This window comes from Pleurodeles waltl, chromosome 1_2, assembly GCF_031143425.1.
Source record: "Pleurodeles waltl isolate 20211129_DDA chromosome 1_2, aPleWal1.hap1.20221129, whole genome shotgun sequence".
Classification (NCBI taxonomy): Eukaryota; Metazoa; Chordata; class Amphibia; order Caudata; family Salamandridae; genus Pleurodeles; species Pleurodeles waltl.
The window spans coordinates 1267227172-1267244097 of NC_090437.1; positions in this window are offsets into that span (position 1 = coordinate 1267227172).

The following is a 16926-nucleotide window of genomic DNA, read 5'->3' on the forward strand; positions in this document are numbered from 1 at the left end:
GCCATGATTCCCTCCCCTCCCTCCTCTTTCCTTGTTCTTTTAATTAGTGGGTTTAGGGGGCTTAGTGTTAGGTTAGAATAGTAGTAGTGGGTTGGGGGTATGATATTTTTACATGCTATTTTTTTATGTGTGTGGGTGGGTGGGTGTGTAATGATGTTGGGGATTTGGTATTTAAAAAAAAAAATGAATATCTAAAAATACAAAAAATATATATATTTGTTTAGTATAAGATAGTATGTGTTTAGGTTAGTATATGTTGTCCTCCATGTGTCCCGTTGTATAAGGAGGATGGGGGTTGATGTTTAGAGTGTTTAGTTACATGTGATAAGTAAGTTTAGCTTAGGTTAGTTAGGGCCTGTTGTGGGTAATGTGTAGTTAGGATAGGTTAGGTTAGTTAAGGTTTTTCCCCTGGTTTTAGTATTCTTTTTTACAGTTAAATAAATATTTAGGTACTCCTTTACAGTATGTGTCATATGCTTGGGGATCAGGGCCTTGGCATCGGTGAACAGTGTCTATTTATTTAGTATTTGCATTTGTGTCCCATCCTGCAACCAATTGAGCTGTCACATTGGCAGCTACACCAGAGCTACTTTGCTAGGAATCTGCAATCCATTGAACCCACCACTCAAGGTTACTATGGATCCCAATGCATTGTTAATTTTTGATGTATGTTTTCAATCTGACATACTTTGGGACCAGATTTTGTATTGAGGACACTGTGTTACGTCTACCTGCAGCCTGATGGTCAAGTGAACCCTGATAAGGTGAGTGATGGTACAATCATATGTAGTATAGTATACATAACTCACACCTATCATTTGTACAGCCAGGGTACTTATTTGTTCGTACACTCATACACATCCATTCCTGCTGTATGTTGTGTGTGATTAAAAAATTGAATGAAATGTCACATACATAAAGATTGTCTGGAAGAAACATTATTACACAATATTTTTCTGCTTAGACATCCCTTGAAGAAGACTTATTCTGTCTGGCACAGCATTATACTGTGTCTTTTCTATTTACCTCTGAATTAAGCCTCAGGAAAGGCAGATGATGGTACAATCCAGACCCCAGTGTATAGTTATCAGCCCACATTCTTTCAAGGCAGTTGTATTGACATTCTATGGGCATTGATATGAGGCAGACGTTTGGTGTCACATTACACAGAGACAAAGTGGTTGTGTAAGTGCTATTTATTTTAAAGTGCTGTAGTGCTATATTACCATTGTCCATAATTGTGAGTCCATTAGTGTGACATCTTCCATTGTGATCCTACACACGTGCAAAATGACATGTCGTTGGACATGCTCTGGTGAAGTGTCATACAGTGAGGAGCGAAATGAATTGCCAATGAGGTAGTGAGAGACAATCACAGGGCATTGTGACAAGGTAAACAGTGGGTGGGGGAACAGTGCTTGAGAGCAGCTGTTGCAAGACTGGCATGTTACAAAGCACAGGACCTTGGTTATAAGTGGCCAGGTGGCAGGGACTAGTGCTACCAGGTACTCTTACGGGTGAAGGTGATCTGTTCCACATCTTCATCTTCTGATGTGTGTGTTGTCTCCTCTGCCCTTGGCGGTAGTGGGTGTGAAGGGGCAACACACACCTCAGTGTTTGAAGATGTGGATACAGAAATCCCAGTAGCTGCCAACTGTGGGGCTATTAAGGGCAGTACTGCAGCAAGGAGGAGCTGCTGGTTATTAAGAATAGCAGCCACATCACTTTAGTAGGCAGCCAGGTCTGCCCTGGGAGGGTCAATATTGCATTTGTGCACACGTTGAAAGGTTTGTTGTTGGAGGTGTTGTGTCTACTCTCTTACAGCTGTGCTGATTTCCTTCACACTTTTTGCCAGTTCTTGCAAGATTTATGTTCGTCCTTGCATGGCTGCTGCCTGTTCTGCAGTTGACATCATGCCCGAACGCACCCCCTCTAGGCTGGCTGCTATATTTTCCATCCCCACCTGCACCTCCTTTGCCAGCTCCCTCTGTACTCCAACTACAGTTCTCTCAAAGGTAGTGCCAGTGTCATCACAGTCCTCAGCTGGGTTGGAACTGGCAGGTCGTACAATTGTTTCCTCTGTGATGGCTGCTGTATCTGTGCTCCTCCTTGCAACTGAAGGTGGGGTCTGGAGGGTTCCAAGGACATTTTGGAGGGACTGCTGGCTGATGTTTGTCAGCTCGTCATCCATGTCATCAGGGAAGTCCAGGACAGGCATGTCCCCAGGAGAGCCATCGTCTTCTGCAATGGGATATTGTACAATTAGTGTGTCTGTGTTGTGGCATTTGTAATGTGACGTGCCTGCCTTCCTATTAGTTGCACATTGTGATCTTGGTTCCTGTTCATTGTTTCTGTCTTTAATATTAGCATTCTCCCAAGCCTATGCCCCACCTGCATGTCACATGTATTGTGGTCAGTTTGGGGACTTGTCAGCATCACATCCTCTAGGTGTAGGTTCTGCCCAAATTGTTTATTGCCACCTTCTTGTCCTACTCAACCCTCCGTCTGCTTCCATTCTCATGGTGAGGCCTTGCACTGGCTGTGGGTGTTCTGATGGCACTTGCACCACACTTAACAATCTTGAACTACCCCAGTCTCAGATATTTCACATCCAGCTATAAGTTGCTGAGACTTAGCATATACTATGTATAGCATTGGCATGGCACACTACATATGTCAGCATTGGTAGTGTGTAATGTTGATGTTGGGGAATGTGTGCTACATAGGATTGCACTGATGGTCCTAGCAGTGTTCCATTTCCTCTTCTGACTGTGCAGGCGTATTTCACTAGCCGGTGACATATGTCCTCCCCCTCAATGCTGTTGTCTGAGCAGTATATCAGTTGGGATGTTGCATGGTGTCATTGGAGCTATTGTGACCCAGGCACAGGGTGGACCCTGACATATGCAGCATGGGTATGACATTAGTGCTGTGTACCTCATAATATTTATGACAATGGCTGATGTTTGTAGCAACTATGGACATTCATATTTGACAGGATTAGCACATTTGTATTGATTACAGGGGATTGATAAAGTTATCATCCTGAACCCTCTATTTTGGGTGTGTTTGATCCATGGCACGTAACTGCCATTAGATACTTGGCCTGCACACACAGCAGAGGTGGTACTGGCAACTGTCAATATTACATTTCACTTGCGGATATGGCCTGAGACTGTTAATTGAGCCCTTGTTCATGTAGGGAGAATACCAGCTATCATGTGACAGCAGGCCAGTTTTACATTGTTGTAGGAAAGTACCATCTTGCCTGGCATGTTACCCCCAATTTTTACCTGTGTGTATGTTGTTTTAGCCTGTGTCACTGGGATCCTGCAGCCTGGACCCCACTGCTCATACAGTATGCCGTGTATGTGTTCCATGTGTGGTGCCTAACTGTATCACTGAGGCTCTGCTAACCAGAACCTTAGTGTTTATGCTCTCTCTGCTTTTAAAATTGTCACTGCAGGCTAGTGACTAATTTTACCAATTCTGATTGGCACACTGGAACACCCTTATAATTCCCTAGTATATGGTACCTGAGTACCCAGGATATTGGGGTTCCAGGAGATCCCTATGGGCTGGAGCATTTATTTTGCCACCCATAGGGAGCTCAGACAATTCTTACACAGGACTGCCACCGCAGCCTGAGTGAAATAACGTCCACGTTATTTCACAGCCATTTTACACTGCACTTAAGTAACTTATAAGTCACCTATATGTCTAACCCTCACTTAGTGAAGGTTAGGTGCAAAGTTACTAAGTGTAAGGGCACCCTGGCACTAGCCAAGGTGCCCCCACATTGTTCAGGGCAAATTCCCCGGACTTTGTGAGTGCGGGGACACCATTACGCTTGTGAACTACATATAGGTCAATACCTATATGTAGCCTCACAATGGTAACTCCTAACATGGCCATGTGACATGTCTAGGATCATGGAATTGTCACCCCAATACCATTCTGGTATTGGGGGGACAATTCCCTTCATCCCCGGGGCTCGGGCATAGAGCCCGGGTACTGCCAAACTAGCTCTCCGGGGTTTTCTCTGCAGCTACCGCTGCTGCCAACCCTCAGACAGGTTTCTGCCCCCCTGGGGCCTGGGCATCCCAGTCGCAGGAAGGCAGAACAAAGGATTTCCTCTGAGAGAGGGTGTTACACCCTCTCCCTTTGGAAATAGGTGTTAAGGGCGTGAGAGGAGTAGCTTCTCCTGGCCTCTGGAAATGCTTTGAAGGGCAAAGATGGTGCCCTCCTTGCATAAGCCAGTCTACACCGGTTCAAGGATACCCCCAGCCCTGCTCTGGTGCGAAACTGGACAAAGGAAAGGGGAGTGACCATCTTGAATGCAGAGGTGTGAGGGCACAATGGAGACCTCTGAGTGGCCAGTGCCAGCAGGTGATGTCAGAGACCCCACCTGATAGGTGATTACCTCTCTCTGTAGCCAATCCTCCTCTGAGGGCTATTTAGGGTCTCTCCTGTGGGTTTCTCACCAGATAACGAATGCAAGAGCTCACCAGAGTTCCTCTGCACTTCTCTCTTCGACTGCTGCCAAGGATCGACCGCTGACTGCTCCAGGATGCCTGCAAAACCGCAACAAAGTAGCAAGAAGACTACCAGCAACATTGTAGTGCCTCATCCTGCCGGCTTTCTTGACTGTTTCCTGGTGGTGCATGCGCTGAGGGCTGTCTGCCTTCACCCTGCACTGGAAGCCAAGAAGAAATCTCCCGTGGGTCGACAAAATCTTCCCCCTGCTAACGCAGGCACCAAACTTCTGCATCACCGGTCCTCTGGGTCCCCTCTCATCTTGACGAGCGTGGTCCCTGGAATACAGGAGCTGGATCCAAGTGTCCCCGACAGTCCAGTGGCCCTTCTGTCCAAATTTGGTGGAGGTAAGTCCTTGCCTCCCCACGCCAGACAGTAATCCTGTGTACTGCGTGAACTGCAGCTGCTAGGGCTTCTATGCACTTTTGCAAGACTTCCTTTGTGCACAGCCTAGACCAGGTCCCCAGCACTCCGTCCTGCATTGCCCAACTCGCTGAGTTGGACTCCGACTTCGTGGAACCTCTTTTGTTGTGCTGAGATGACCGCTGTGCTCAGATCTTCTGAATGCCTGTTCAGGTGCTTCTGCATGGGCTCTCTCTATTGCTGGTCACCCACTCTGTCTCCTCCTCCAAGGGGCACCCTCCTGGTCCTTCCTGGCAGCATCCAAAATCCTCAACCGTGACTCTTGCAGTTACCAAGGCTTGCTTGTGGTCTTTCTGCGTGGAAACAACTCTGCATCCTCCAGCACACTATGGGACATCTTCTGACCAAAGGAAAAGTTCCTGGCACCTTCTGTCGTTGCAGAATCTTTGGTGTCTTCCCCCCAGAGGCAGCCTTTTTGCACCTTCATCCGGGGTTTAGTGGGCTCCTGCCCCCCCTGGACACTTGCATGACTCTTGGACTTGGTCTCCTTCCTTTGTAGGTCCTCAGGTCCAGGAATCCGTCTTCAGTGCTTGGCAGTCAGTTGTTGTCTTTGCAGAATCCCCTATCTCGACTTTACTGTCTTTCTGGAGTAGTAGTGTAAGTTTACTCCTAATTTTCAGGGTCTTGGGGTGGGGTATCTTGGACACCCTTAGTGTTTTCTTACACTCCCAGTGACCCTCTACACACTACACTAGGCCTGGGGTCCATTCGTGGTTCGCATTCCACTTTTGGAGTATATGGTTTGTGTTGCCCCTAGGCCAATTGTCTCCTATTGCATTCAATTGTGTTCTACAATGTTTGCACTACTTTTGTAACTGTATACTTACCTGATTTTGGTTTGTGTGTACATTTTGTGTATTTTACTTACCTTCTAAGGGAGTATATCCTCTGAGATACTTTTGGCATATTGTCACTAAAATAAAGTACCTTTATTTTTAGTAACTCTGAGTATTGTGTTTCTTATGATATAGTGCTACATGATATAAGTGGTATAGTAGGAGCTTTGCATGTCTCCTAGTTCAGCCTAAGCTGCTCTGCTATAGCTACCTCTATCAGACTAAGCTGATAGAACACTACTAATCTACTAATAAGGGGTAACTGGACCTGGCACAACGTGTAAGTACCACAAGGTACCCACTATAAGCCAGGCCAGCCTCCTACAATTGTACCCTAGCCTCCTGGACTGGCTTTACCTTTCCAACATCCTTGGCATAGCAGCATACCCCATGCAAAGGATGTTGGTGTAGTGTAGTACTGTGCCCCAGGTTTCCTCTGAACAGCCCATACCCCCGTGCCGTGCCCCTTTACCCATTCCACTCCCTGAATATCATGACTTACATGCATTGTGTAATAGGTATGTCCACCCCCCCTGCTTACAGTTAACATTTGTTCATTTTAGTTCCCCATGCGACTTACCCTGCATCTGTGTTGTCTCCCGGTAGTCTGTGCTGTCCTGTCCTTGAATCCCTGTGACGATCTCCTCAGGGATGACGGCTGCCACCATCTCCTCCATGTGGTCCAGGGCCTCCTGCGGTGCTGGACTCCCACCACCAGTCTGCAGTGCTGCTTTCCTGTTCCTGGCCATCTTTTCCTTTATCCTGCGCTTGCAGTCATGCCAGCGTTTCTTGCACTCGATGACTGTTCTCCATACTTCTGCCACACTGTATATCTTGTCAACAATTTGTTGCCATATTGCCTCTCTCCTACTAATTGGCAATTTAGAGGTGACAAAAAGTTGGTGCTGGTGTTCCATCACCTCTTTCACTAGTATTTCCTGCTCCTCTGCACTGAACCAACACTTTCTTTTCTTCTTCTCCCTCTCCTGGGTCTTTTGTGGGTCCTCCTGGCTGGTTCCTGGTCTTTTGTCATCTTCCTAGGGTCTGTCCAAGCATCTGGGATCCATTTTGGCTCTCCTTTACACATTTTTCAGTGTTTGCGCCGCTGTCAACATCAGGACGGTGTGCGCTCTATGGGCGACGTAACTGCAAAAACCCAGTTCTTATGCAGGGTCATAATTCATGCATTGTGTTTCTATGCAGTATGTTAACCTTTTGCATTGCAGAACTTTTACCTTGAAAAGCCATTGATGCTGTTTGTAATGTATTGTTCATTTGCAAGGCTTTGCTGCAGGCTTACAGGGTGTGGTTAGGGAGTGGTCCCTATTCTAAGACTTTCTAGAAGCCTTTCCTGCAGCATGGCTGGGTGTGGCTCGTGGACGGGGCTTGGCTCTATTTAAGGGAGCCAGCCCAGCTCCACGTGCTCACTATTCAGAGGTCCCGTTCCAGAGCAGCAGCATTTTCCTAAGCTCCCGTTCCAGAGGCCTACCTAGGCATTTCTAGGCCTGCCCTAATTTCCTTGGTGATCCTCAAGCAGGGCGGTAAGGCGGAGGTCAGGTTAGGCCCCTGACTCCGTTTTCAGTGATATTCGAGTTTTGGGCCTAATTCTGAAATCGCGTGTGCAATTGTTTTTCTGGCATTTAACCTTGGCCTTCAGGTCGGCAGTGTGCGCGATCATTTCATGGCATTTGTATCGTGATGTTTGAATCGGCAACAGTGTGCGCGACTCATTCCTGGCATTAAACTCTTGGCATTCAGGTCGGCAGTGTGCATGATCATTTCATGGCATTTGCATTGTGATGTTCGAATCGGCAAAAGTGTGCGCGATTCATTCCTGGCATTAAACTCTTGGCATTCAGGTCGACAGTATGTGCAATCATTTCATGGCATTTGCATCGTGATGTTCGAATCGGCAACAGTGTGCGTGATTCATTCCTGGCATTAAACTCTTGGCTTTCAGGTCGGCAGTGTGCGCAATCATTTCATGGCATTTGTATTGTGATATTCGAATCGCCAACAGTGTGCGCAATTCATTCCTGACATTGAAAACCCTGGCATTCAGATCGGCAGGTTGGGTGATCATTTCATGGCTTTTGAATATTGATGCTTGAATCGGCAACAGTGTGCGCGATTCATTCCTGGCATTTAACTCTTGAAGTACAGATCGGCAGAGTGCGCAATCATTTCTAGATCTTGAAATCTTTGATGTACAGTTTGATTATTAATGTGCATAATAATTCCTGAACAATTGAAACTTAAGACTCTTAGACAGAGTGTGACGTTGTAGTGTTATTTATGATTCTGGTACAGTTCATTCATGAAGGAAAAACCATGTGTTCTTTGATCTTTGTTATAATGTAGTGACTATTCTAAGAACCAAATGGAGAGTGTTTAATATTCAAAGTGTGAGATGTTAACTCTGGAATGATCATATGATAATCTTTCTTGATTTACAAGTACCTAGATTTCTGAGGCCTAGTTATAGTGAAACTCTAGGCCATTCAAGTTCTCAGTATATTGTTATTTGAAAACAAAGCTTATTGAAAATCATTGTGTTAAATCTTGCAATTGTGTTGTTTAACTCTTGCTTCCACAGGTCTCCTGTGAGACCCATTCCCCCACTTGGCCATTCTTTAACTCTGTGATATAATATCTAGTGGAGTTTGGAGCTGCCAAGAGGTGGACATGTTGGGAACATGCGCAAGCCCCGAGGATCTGGGCTCCCTGACAGAATAGTGAGCCCTCGAATTTTAATCCTCCTGGTTTGCGCTAGGTTCTCAATATGGCCACATTGGATGAGTTAGTTAAGGTTATTACGCACCTCCAATCGGATGTAGTAGCATCTAAAGACATAGCGACCAGCTTGAAAGAGTGAGTCAGTTACAAGACAGAGTAGAAAAGAAGGAGCAAGGTCCTCTGGGTGCGGGTTGGCTTGGTCCTCCTCCTCAAGGTTCAGGAGTTAATCCTCCAACTCACATTTTCCTCAACGTTCCCTCAGCCATTCCTCTGGCTCCTCCAGAACGGTTTTCTGGTGATCCTCTGAAAGCACAATCCTTTTTGACTCAAGTAGAATTGCATTTTACCTGTCGACCAAACACTTTCCCTGATGCCCAATCAAGGGTGGCCTTCCTGCTATCTTATCTGACTGGAGACGCGGCCACCTGGGCAATTCCTCTTGTGCGTAAAGACAGTCCCCTGCTTTATAATTGGAGAAGCTTTGTCTGAGAATTTGAAAGAGTGTTTGATCGAAGAACAGTGACTCTAACAGCAGAGCGAGAACTGTTAGAATTGTGACAAGGCAATAAAGACTTAGGCCCTCATTACAACATTGACGGTAAAAGCGGCTTACCGCCGTGCAGAAGACCGCCAACACACAGCCGCGGCTGCGGAATTCCGCCACAGCTATTATGACCCACAGCTCGGAATCTGCCAAAATTCAGACACCCACACAAGTCCGCCACACCAAAGGTCAGTGATAAACTGGCGAAAACAAAACCTCCACCATCACGCCAACAGAAATACGCCCACACTATCACGACACACGAATCCACGCGGCGGTCTTTCAACCACGGTATTCCATTGGCGGTACACACCGCCGCGCTCAAAATACACACACATTGACAAAACACTGCCACATTGGACAATTCGAAACACACACACCTGATACACATACACACACCACTCCCACACACCCATTACAATATAAAACACACACCCACATCACCCACAAACCCCTACGAACACAATTACAGAGAGAAGGCCAGAGAGAGACACCACAAACAACTATCAAGCATCCACTGGCACACAATACCATCACCAATATAACTTCCACGTACCTCACACAACACACCACTAAATATCACCCACTTATCACTACACACACCACCCCACACATCGCCCACACCACCCCATGGCATGGTAAAGACACCCCAGGTTCTCTGAGGAGGAGCTCAGGGTCATTGTGGAGGAAATCGTCCGGGTAGAGCCACAGCTATTCGGATCACAGGTGCAGCACACATCCATAGCTAGGAAGATGGAGCTATGGCGAAGAATAGTGGACAGGGTTAACGCAGTGGGACAGCACCTAAGAAATCGGGATGACATCAGGAAGAGGTGGAACGACCTACAGGGGAAGGTGCGTTCTGTGGTCTCAAGACACCACTTTGCAGTTCAGCGGACTGGGGGCGGACCCTCACCTCCTCCCCCACAACTAACAACATGGGAGGAGCAGGTCTTGGCGATTCTACATCCTGAGGGCCTCGCAGGAGTAGATGGAGGAATGGACTCTGGTAAGTCAAATCTTTACTATTACATCCCCCACCGTACCTGCATGCCATCACACACCCCCACCCTCACCCTCACCCCCATCACTCCTACTCCTCACAAATGTCCCACTATCACAACCCACCCATTCCAACACCAAGCCCTGCATGCAACAACAAAGCATGGACACCCGTCACCAAAGCATGGCCACTGCACATACCCATACACCCCCCTAATCCACCATCACACAAGGTCCCACACAGGAATGCAAGCACTGGGGTACACGGTCACCCACCTATTGCACACCATGGCACACACAGATGTAATAAACATCCTTTTATACCCCTGCAGGACCCCTACCCAACGTCACCGGACAGGAGGGTCCACACATGTCCACACCACCAATAGAAGAGGCCCACAGTGATGATAGCAGCTCTTTCCAACTGGATCTAGATGACCGGCCCCGTCCATCGGGGACCTGGGGACAGTCGGTTCCCCTGACACAGTCACTGGCCACTACAGAGCTTCCCCCCTCTGGAAAAACCAGCACAGCATCCACCTAGCGGGCCCATACCTCTGTCCCCATGACATGTCATTCAGCAGTGTGTCCACCACTACAGGGAACCCAGACTAACCCACCACCCCAACAACAACAGGGACCTGGGGGCAGTGGTAGTGGGCACACGGTCCAGGGGACGGAGGCACAGGAAAACACGGGGAACTGGGAGGGCTGCTGTGTGACGGGGAAGGACAGGCCAAGGGAACTCACTCTCCACGAGGCCCTCTCCAACATCATGGGAGCCTACCACCACTCCCAGGAGACGATGGCAATGGTACTGGCCAAGTTTCAGGAGACCCAGCGCCTGCAGGAGGAACAGTATTTGGGCTTCAGAGAGGAACTCAGAGCCATTGTAGGGATGCTGAAGGAAGTACTCAACACCAGGAGGGACACTGTGGCACAACAAGGGGCCCCTGACACTAGCCTGGACGATGAACTGCCCACCACCTCCGCCGGCGCTAGTGGACAGGAGGCACCGCCACAGGACCACAACACCAGCACCCAACCCCCTGCAGAGGGAGAACCACCCTGCAAACGAGCCCTGAGATCCAGGACAAAGACAGAGAATGATGCCAAGACCCCCGACAAGAAATGAGACAACCCTGAATGTCATCTTTCTGTCCCACTTTGTCACCCTGTCCATCCTCAAACTGCCCCAGCTCCACTTCCTATGCCAATTTGGGCAATGCACCTGTGAGACTAATAGACTGGACTCTGCCATGGACATTCCTCCACCATCACCCCTCATCATTTTACAACCCCCTCCAATATTGAGCACTTAAATAAACACCCTTGAAGCACAAAACAATCTGGAGTCAGTCTGTGATTTCGAAATAGTGTATTAGCAATTACAGTGGCAAAATGCTCTTTCAATTGTAATGTCAACATACCTATGTCACACAGCTCTAGTCCATGAGAAAACAAAGCAGATGTCACACTGTGGGACACACATCTGTGAAATTGTAAGGGAAAGTGACAACTCAGTGACCATACACTGGGTGAAAACGACAGACAGTAGAGAGGTAGTAGTGTTAAAGTACATGTAGTAGGCAGGCTTGTATTCTTACCTGTGTCTCAATGGAAATATTGCAGGATCACCGAGTTCCTGTTGTCCATGTCCTCTTCTTCTGCTTCCTCGTCTTCACTGTCCACAGGCTCCACAGCTGCAACAACACCGCCATCTGACCATCCTCCTGCAGAAAAGGCACCTGTCGTTGCAAAGCTAAGTTGTGAAGCATACAGCAGGCCACAATTATCTGGCACACCTTCTTTGGTGAGTAGAATAGGGATCCACCTGTCATATGGAGGCACCTGAACCTGGCCTTCAGGAGGCCGAAGGTCCGCTCTATTATCCGCCGAGTTCGTCCATGGGCCTCATTGTAGCATTCCTCTGCCCTTGTCCCGGGATTCCTCATTGGGGTCAGTAGCTATGACAGGTTGGGGTAACCAGAGTCACCTGAAAATGGCGAGGGACAACTGTTAAACACACACTAACCTGTAGGGATATCCCCAGACCCAGACAACCATTCCCACTGACTTGCTTCCAGGTGCTCACCTAATAGCCACACACGGTGCCTCTGGAGTTGACCCATCACATAAGGGATGCTGCTATTCTGCAGGATGTAAGCGTCATGCACTGAGCCAGGGAACTTGGCATTAACATGGGAGATGTACTGGTCTGCCAAACACACCATCTGCACATTCATGGAATGACAACTCTTCCGGTTTCTGTACACCTGTTCACTCCTGCGGGGGGTACCAAAGCCACATGGGTCCCATCAATGGCACCTATGATGTTGGGGATATGTCCCAGGGCATAGAAGTCTCCTTTCACTGTAGGCAAATCCTCCACCTGAGGGAAAACGATGTAGCTCCGCATATGTTCCAGCAGGGCAGACAACACTCTGGACAACACGTTGGAAAACAGAGGCTGGGACATCCCTGATGCTATGGTCACTGTTGTTTGAAATGACCCACTTACAAGGAAATGGAGTACTGACAGCACCTGCACTTGAGGGGGGATTCCTGTGGGATGGCGGATAGCTGACATCAAGTCTGGCTCCAGCTGGGCACACAGTTCCTGGATTGTGGTGCGGTCAAGTCTGTAGGTGATGATCACATGTCTTTCATCCATTGTCGGCAGGTCCACCAGCGGTCTGTACACCAGAGGATGCCGCCATCTCCTCACATGTCTCAGCGGACGGTGCCTGTGAAGGACAACAGCGAGCACAGAGTCAACCAACTGAGAGGTACGTACCCACAGCTTACACAGAACACTAATCATAATCCGAAATTTGGCCTGTATGAGTGTTGAGGCAAGGCCTAGGTATGTGTGACGCAGTTAAAAATTAAGCCATGTGGGCCCCTGTAAAGTGGGACAATGGGTTTTGAGGTAACTGCGCTGGCGTTGTACACCGTCGTGGTAGGCGTTCGAAGACCGCGGCGCAATGCTGCGTTGGTTAACATTGGACCCTATGGGTCCCAGGAGCCAATGATGATGTACACCAGCGGTGACGGTATGCACCGCCGCGGACGTAACCGCCATTTTCTATCTGTTCAATCACTCGATACCTGATCTACGACAGGAGAGGACCTACACTGCAAGTGCTGCTGTGACCTCGGTCTGGAATAGACAATGGCTCGTGCGTCTGGGGAAAGGGCCCCTGCCTTCACATCGGAGTAGTTGGAGAAACTCTTGGATGGGGTCCTCCCCCAGTACATGCTACTCTACGGTCCTCCAGACAAACAGGTAAATACACTGGGAGCATGCTGTATGGGCTATGCCTGTGTGGAGTGGGGTGGATGAAAGATGGAGGGGGGTGAGATTGAGGCGTGCATGAAACGACAGTGAGTGCATGTGCATTATGGCAAGGGTAGGGATGGGGGCCAATGACTGTGACGGTGCATTTGGTAATAACTTTTCTTTTCCCCCTGTACAATTCATGTAGGTCAGCGTCCACCAGATAAAAGAGATTTGGCGTGCCATCACCAAGGACGTCCGGACCCTGGGGGTCTACCACAGACGGAGCACCCACTGCCGTAAGAGATGGGAGGACATTCGCCGCTGGAGCAAGAAGACGGCGGAGGCCCAGCTGGGGATGGCCTCCCAACATTGGGAGGGGTGCTCGTCGCACCATGACCCCCCTGATGTTCAGGATCGTGGCGGTGGCGTACCCGGAGTTGGATAGGCGCTTGGGGGCATCACAGCAGCCACAAGGGGGGTGAGTACTCTCTCATTCTGCTGATTTTCTGCGCAGTGGAGGTGTCTGGGTGGTGGAGGTGGGCTGTGGGTTTCCCTAGGCCAGGGCGAGTGTGCTAGTTAGGTCCCCTTGTTCTGGCAGACCCTGTGGCACCCCACCCGACCTGTTTACAGTGCCAAGTACACCTAGTCAGGCTCCTGTGTCATCCATTTGTGCAGATGTCGTTGATAGCCTTGTTGGCCATGTCCCAGGGATTGAACATTGGAGGCCAAGTGCGCGGCGTAGTGCAGGGGGCTTCTGTGTCTGTCGTGTCCGCCAACGGTAGCGGTAATGCATGCACTCAACATGTCTTTCTTCTGTCGTCCCCCCCTTTTTGTGGTCTCCCTGTTCTTGTGTGCACTAGCATCATCAGGCGCAGGAGCAGTGGCACCGGAGCAGGAGGGAGCTGCATCCCACATGGCCCTGGAGAGCGACACTACGGACTTGGAGTTCACCAGTGGGACGGGGGGTGAGGGTAGCTCCACGGCGGGGACAGGAGCTGACACCAGTGACACGGACTCGTCTTCTGATGGGAGCTCCCTTGTGGTGGTGGCAACATCTGTGCCCCCGCATCTACAGGTACAGGCGCCACCCCCCCTACCTGCACCGCCCTCCCAGCAGCCCCTCAGCCTTTGCCCCGTGCCCGCTCACCTGGGAGGGTGGGCATCACCTTCTCCCCAGACACCTCAGCCACTGCCCCAGTCACCCCTGCTGCCCTCAGTGAGGAGGCCATTGACCTCCTCTGGTCCCTCACTGTTGGGCAGTCTACCATTTTGAATGCCATCCAGGGTGTAGAAAGGCAGTTGCAACAAACAAATGCATTCCTGGAGGGCATTCATTCTGGTCAGGTGACCCTTCAGCGAGCTTTTCAGACTCTGGCCTCAGCACTGATGGCAGCCATTGTCCTTGTCTCTAGCCTCCCCCCTCCAACTTCCTCCACCCAGACCCAATCCCCTCTACCTCAGCCTATCCGAAGCACACCTTCAGACCAGCATGCACACACGTCAACACACAAGGGAAGCTCAGGCAAACATAAGCACCACACATCCCACAGGCACTCACGCAAGCATCACACACATGCAGACACACCAACATCCACTGCCTCCACTGTGTCCCCCTCCTCCTCGTCTCCCTCCTCCCTCCCAGTCTCATCTACACTCACACCTGCATGCACTACATCTACAGCCACTACTTCCATCACCAGCACACCCACCACCACACCCCGCTCACGTGCACTCACCACCCCTACTGCCATTCACACGTCCCCTGTGTCCTCTCCCACTGTGTCTGTGACACCACCTCCCAAGATACACAAACGCAGGCACACACCCACCCAACAGCCATCCACCTCACGACAGCCTCCAGCGCATGCACCTTCACCCAAAGTCACCAAACGAACACCTCCTACAACCACAACCTCTTCCTCCACTCCCAAACCCCCTCCAGCTACCCGTCCCAGTGTTCCCCAAAAACTTTTCCTGTCCAACCTTGACCTCTTTCCCACACCTCCCCCACCCCGTCCGTCTCCTAGGGCCCGACTCTCCAGGTCTCAAAATAGCACCTCATCCACAACATCTCCGGGGCCAGTGGTGCCTGTAGTCACCGGAATCTGGAGTGCACCGGCCACCAGGGCAGCCAGTGTGGCACAGAGCCACAGCACGGACAGTCCCCCACCTGTCAAGCATCAAAAGTTGGCCAGTGCCTGGTGGGAGAGGGGGAAGACTCCAGCCAACAAAGCTGCTCCCAGGGGTACAGGTGGGAGTGTGGAGTCAGCTGCGACACCTTCCAAGGTGGGGAAGGGCCACAAGAAAGTCAGCAAGTCTGGGAAGAGCAGCATGGCGGAGAAGACCGCCATCATCCCCGTTGCCCATTAGGCCACCGCCATCATCCCCGCTGCCCAGGAGGCCACCGCCAGCACCACCCCTGCTGCCCAGTAGGCCACCACCATCATCCCTGCTGCCCAGGAGGCCACCGCCAGCATCAGCCCTGCTGCCCAGGAGGCGACCACCACCAGCCCTGCTGCCCAGGAGGCCACCGCCATCATCCCCGCTGCCCAGGAGGCCACCGCCAGCACCAGCCCTGCTGCCCAGGAGGCTACCGCCAGCACCAGCCCCGCTGGGCCATGAAGGACCGCCCGCACCAGCCCTGCTGGGCCGTGAAGGACCGCCAGCACCAGCCCCGCTGGGCCAGACAGGACCGCCAGCAGCAGCCCCGCTGGGCCATGAAGGACCGCCAGCAGCTGAGTCACTGCAAAGGACCCCGCTGCAACAAGCACCGCTGAACATGGCACCACCGCCACAAGCACAGCTGAACAGGGCACCGCTGAACAGTGCACCGCTGCCACAAGCACCGCTGAACAGGGCACTGCCGCCACTAGCACCGCTGAACAGGGCACCGCAGCCACTAGCACCGCTGAACAGGGCACCACCGCCACAAGCACTGCTGAACAGGGCACCGCCGCCATTAGCACCGCTGAACAGGGCACCGCCGCCACAAGCACCGCTGGCCCATGAGCGCCAAGGGCACTGACGCTACTGAGTCCGTCACGAGCAGGATGAAGCAGTCTGGGCACAAAGCCCCCTCCAGAACCGGTGGAGTATCACATCCACTACCTGAGTCCTTGGCAGGATGAAGCACTCTGGGCACAAAGTCCCCTCCAGAACCAGTGGAGTATCACATCTACTACCTGAGTCCTTGGCAGGATGAAACACTCTGGGCACAAAGCCCCCTCAAGAACCAGGGGAGATTTATATCCACTACCTGAGTCCTTAGCAGGATGAAGCACTCTGGGCACAAAGCCCCCTCCAGAACCAGTGGAGTATCACATCTACTACCTGAGTCCTTGGCAGGATGAAAGCACTCTGGGCACAAAGCCCCCTCCAGAACCAGTGAAGTATCACATCCACTACCTGAGTCCTTGGCAGGATGAAGCACTCTGGGCACAAAGCCCCCTCCAGAACCAGTGGAGAAAGGCATCCACTTGAGAGACTGTGGCTTTGCACTCCCCAGGATGGAACAGTGGGCAACCCACCCACTGTAGAGACTTGAGAGACTGTGGCTTTGCACTCCC